Source organism: Dipodomys spectabilis, unplaced genomic scaffold, assembly GCF_019054845.1.
Source record: "Dipodomys spectabilis isolate Male_0828 unplaced genomic scaffold, ASM1905484v1 ptg000474l, whole genome shotgun sequence".
Lineage (NCBI taxonomy): Eukaryota > Metazoa > Chordata > Mammalia > Rodentia > Heteromyidae > Dipodomys > Dipodomys spectabilis.
In genome coordinates, this window is record NW_024871151.1 from 859,838 (window position 1) to 864,780 (window position 4,943).

The window sequence follows — 4,943 nt, forward strand, 5'->3', positions numbered from 1 at the left end:
TTTTACACAACAGTATTACCTTTGTTTCCTTTGCACTGTAACCATCCTGGGTGACAGTGACTAGGCTTGAAAATTTTATGTGACCTTGCATAGCCGAGGCTGTTAATGAAGCCTGAGCCCAATCCATGCACAGAGGCCCTTAGTTCGATCCTGGGACTGCCACCTACACATGGCTGAAGATCCTAGGAAACTAGTTCCTATCTATAGGAACACTAATAGAATGTTAACATGTACTAATTGAATCACTAATTAGCAAGTCATTCTAGTATAAGATTGTACACAATAAATATAGATTATTGATTAATTTAATTAATACTTTATTAAGTCTTCTACTGTGATTAATTAATGGAGGCATAATTTTATACCAAATAATTGGTAGTAATAGAATATATATATAAATACAATATAGATATCACACTTTATATATAGTTATACACTAGAATCTACATAAATGTCTGTCTCTGTATACATTTATTGATAGATGCATATACATATATAAATACACACACACACTTCAGTCTACACATCTGTCTGTTTATATATTGGCCACTCCTAGGACGTGAACTTGGGTCCTCAAATTTGCCCAACAACTTCACTTGCATCAGACTGGTATGCTAACATTGACCCATTCATGAAGTGGGCCTTCTAGGCCCTGAGTTCAAATCACAGAATTGCCAAATACTTAATCCTGGTGGAAGAAGCCAATTGTCCCACATGTTTTCCTTACCGGTCAAAGTCCTGGGTCTCAAGTATGATGTACAATATATATGCAAATCTATGTCCTATGTGATAGGATGTAAAAAATGTTATACATGCAATCATACTCACTAAAATACAAAACAAATAATTAAAAACAAAATAAAACAATTAATACACTAACTGTAATATGCAGTAAACATTTGTTTTTGGGTCTGGTTGCGGGGCCTGAACTCTGGGCCTGGGTGCTGTCTCTCAGCTCTTCAGCTCAAGGCTAGCACTCTACCACTTGAGCCACAGTGCCACTTCCGGCTTTTTTCTTTTTGCTTATGTGGTGCTGAGGAATCGAACCCAGGGCCTCAGGCATTCAAGGAAAGCGCTCTACCACTGAGCCACCTTCCCAGCCCCTGCAGTAAACAATTGAGAGTAAATGTAAGTCATGTATTTAAAATGTATACGAATATTTTTTTTGAATGCTAGGGTTGAATTCAGGCCCTGGGAACAGGCCTGACTTTCTTGTCTTCCAACACAGTGAGCTTGCCCTTCCCCCATAGTGCTGTAGATTTACCCAGATCCTGAGTTCAAATCCCAGGCCTGCCAGAAAAAAATGGCATGAATTCCAAGCCAAGGAGCCTCATAATTTTTAAAATATTTATAGTGTACATATGTATGTGTGTATATGTGTATGTATGTATGTATTTTTATTTTGCCACAGGGCTTGAACCCATGTCGTGGCAACTCTGCCTCAACTTTGATCACTCTACCCTGGGGTGCAGCCACTGGATCCACAGCCAATCCTGGGTTCCTAGGCCCCAAAGGCTGACAGGAAAAAAGTAAATAAATCAACACAGAATAAAACCGTTCAACTTGCAGATGGCTGACAGTTTTACATTTGTTTTCTTTGCAAGGTGACCATCCTGGATCTGAATGACACAGCTGAAAAATGCTCTTAACGTGGCTTACTGAAAGCTGGTGGGCTACCAGGGAAGCCATAGGCCAACATGGCAACATAGGCCCTGAGTTCAAAGCCCAGTTCTGACCCCTACCAATGGCAGGACATTCTAAGAGTCTCGTTCATATTCATAGGAATTCCAATGGAAGGTTTTGAATGTCCAGGTTAAATTAGTTCTTCCTGAATGATACTACTATAAAATTAGAGGCCGATGGATTTTAATTAATATTTTTGACACACTAAAAGAATACAATTAATTACATGGACACAATAATTTCAGGACAGTGGTTGATTTAATTAATAATTCATTAAGGATGAAAACAATAATATTAATTACATGGAGTCATAATGAATATCCACGAATTGGTAGGAATGTAGCATATATAACTGAATCATGTATAAACATCTCTGGCACTATAAAGATCTATATTTATTTGTGTACTACCATCTGCATGTCAATCTGCTCTTATTTTGTCAACCCCTGGGGTTCGATCTCAGATGCTGGGATCTGCTTGTCAGCTCCATATGCCCCAGGCTGACATGCTGACACTCACCCACTTATGAGTTGGACCTTGTAGGCTGTAAGTTCAGATGCCAGCACTCACAAAAATTGAATCGCGGATTAAGAAGCCCAAAGTGACACATGTTTCCTTTTCTGTGAAAGGTCTGGGTGTCAGGTGTGAAGTTTCATACACAAGCAAATCTATGCCCTATGTAATAAATATTCCTTGTGTATTAACAGTCAATAAAATAAATGGTAGATAAATGAATAATACAAAAAGAATGAATACATTAATCACAATATGGAGTCAACATATGGGGCTTGATCTCAGGGTTGGGAACTGCCTGGCAGATGAATTGGCTAGCGGCTGCTGTGCTGACAGTCACCCATTCATGAATTAAACCTTGTAGGCCCTGAATTTAGATCCCAGCACTGCCAAAAATGTAATCATGGAGTGAGAAGCTGAGCATGACACATGTTTTCTTTTTCTTTGAAAGTGCTCGGTGTCAGGTAGGATGTATAATTCGTATGCAAATCTATATGCTATGTAAGAGGATGTCATAAATGTAATAAATGTCATAGGTGGAAAAATTATCACTACAGTAAATGATAAACAAATTGAATTAGTAGTGAATCATTGTAGGATAATATTAGATATAAGAACTATAGGACTGCATTAAGATGAATATTTTATTAAGCACTAACAGAATAAAAATTGCATGGAGACCTAATTAAATACATAATAATTGGTAGTAACACATGATGCATACATAATTTAATTATATGTAGACATCTGTCTTGTTCTATAAAATATGTAATTATATGTATGGATGTATATACATATGTGATAAATAATAACAGGATATTGAGTAATTATTAATTAATGCTTTATTAATGGTTCAACTGGGACACATCATTAAACAGAGACATAATTTAATACCTAATAATTGGTAGTAATATTATCTATAATTTAATAATATACAGGCATCTCTTTTTGTGTATATAATATTTATATACAGCAATCTCTATCTATTTATATCTTGTTCACTCCTGGGGCTCAGTGGTTGAGTTCTCACCTAGTAAGCACGAATCCCTGGTTTTGATTCCTTAGTGCCACATAAACAGAAAACCTGGAAGTTCTGCTGCCTTTCCTCAATTGAGTGCCAGCCTTGAGCACAAATGCTTAGGGACACTGTCGAAGCCCTTACTCAAGCCCCAGGACTGCTGCCAAAAAGGCAGAATGTTCTAACTGCAACTGTAGAAGGACAGGACTTCAAATACCTCATCACAAAGCAAGCTAGGAGTCTGGTGCTGAAAGCTTCCACCTAACCTAACTTAGCCAGATGTAAACCCCTGCAACCCAGCTGCAAGGAACCAGACGCTGCTGGCTTACCCCTATCATCCTGGCTGCTTGGGGGCTTTAAAACCCAGTCCTAGCAGGAAGTCTGCGGGACACTTTAAAATGTGGCTTGAAGTGGTACAGCGTTAGCTTTGAGCAAATGTTATTAGAACGGTATCCCCATGCTTTGAGTTCCAGCACCCTGGGTAACTCCCCCCTCAAAAATACCATTAAACCATTAGATGTGAACTTGTTTGGTTTGTGAAATATTCCTCAAAGAATGGTGATACTGATGAAAGCACCCCAATCCTAATGACAGCTTATCGAATAGAGCTATGTGCTGAGTCCTTCATAAGATGCTCTCAGCTGAGTCCTGCAAAGAGTAACATGTGCTGTGTCCTTCATTGGGTGCACTCTTTCACCTGGTACTCGAAGACCTCCACAACTCAGATGATTATGCAGACAAGAATATTGAGGCTCAGATATGTCCCCATGGCAGAGACAAAATTATGTATTACTGAAGACTAGTGAGTTGTCTCCTGTGGACAATTGTTTTGTTTTGATTTTTCTCAGTCATGAACCTTGAACTCGGGGCCTAGGTGCTGACCCTTATCTCTTGGGCTCATGGCTAACACTCCACCACATGGAACCACTAACCACCTTGCAGCAGAATGCCACGGCCTAGGAGTTGATAGCTGAAGTCTGTTGCCTTGCCTTATAAGAAGTTGAGATCTGTGGATATGGGTTCCCAACTATCCCAGACACAAAAGGTCCTATGAGACTATTATCTTCAATTCACCACTAAGACAACTGAAGTGGAAGCTGGGTGCTTGTGACTCATGCCTGTTATCCTAGCTACTCGGGAGGATGAGATCTGAGGATTATGGTTCAAAACTAACCTGGGCAGGAAAGTCCTTGAGACATATAGCTCCAATGAACCACCAGAAAACCTGAAGTAGCTCTGTGGCTCAAGTGGTAGAGCACAAACTTGAGCTGAAGAGCTCAGGGACAGCACCAGACCCAGACTTTAACTCCTACAACCTACAACAACAACAATAAAAAAAAACAGAAACAAACAAACAAACCTGACTTAGTGGTCTGGGAATGTGCCTTAGAGGTAGAGTACTTTGCATATATGAAACCCTGGGCTTGATTTCTCAGGACCACATCACTAGAAAAAAGCCTGAAGTGGCTCTGTGGCTCAAGTGGGAGAGGGCTATCCTTGTATAAGAGAAACTAGGTACAGTGCTCAGGTCCTGAGTTCAAGCTCCAGGACTGGTGTATGCACACATGTGTATGTGTGTGCATGAGCGTGTGCGCATGCACACACACACACACACACACACACACACACACACACACACACACATACACACACACACAGAGACCAGAAGTGAAGCTGTACGTGCATGTGTGTGTGCTAGAGAAAAACAGAAACATGAATATGCTTCTAG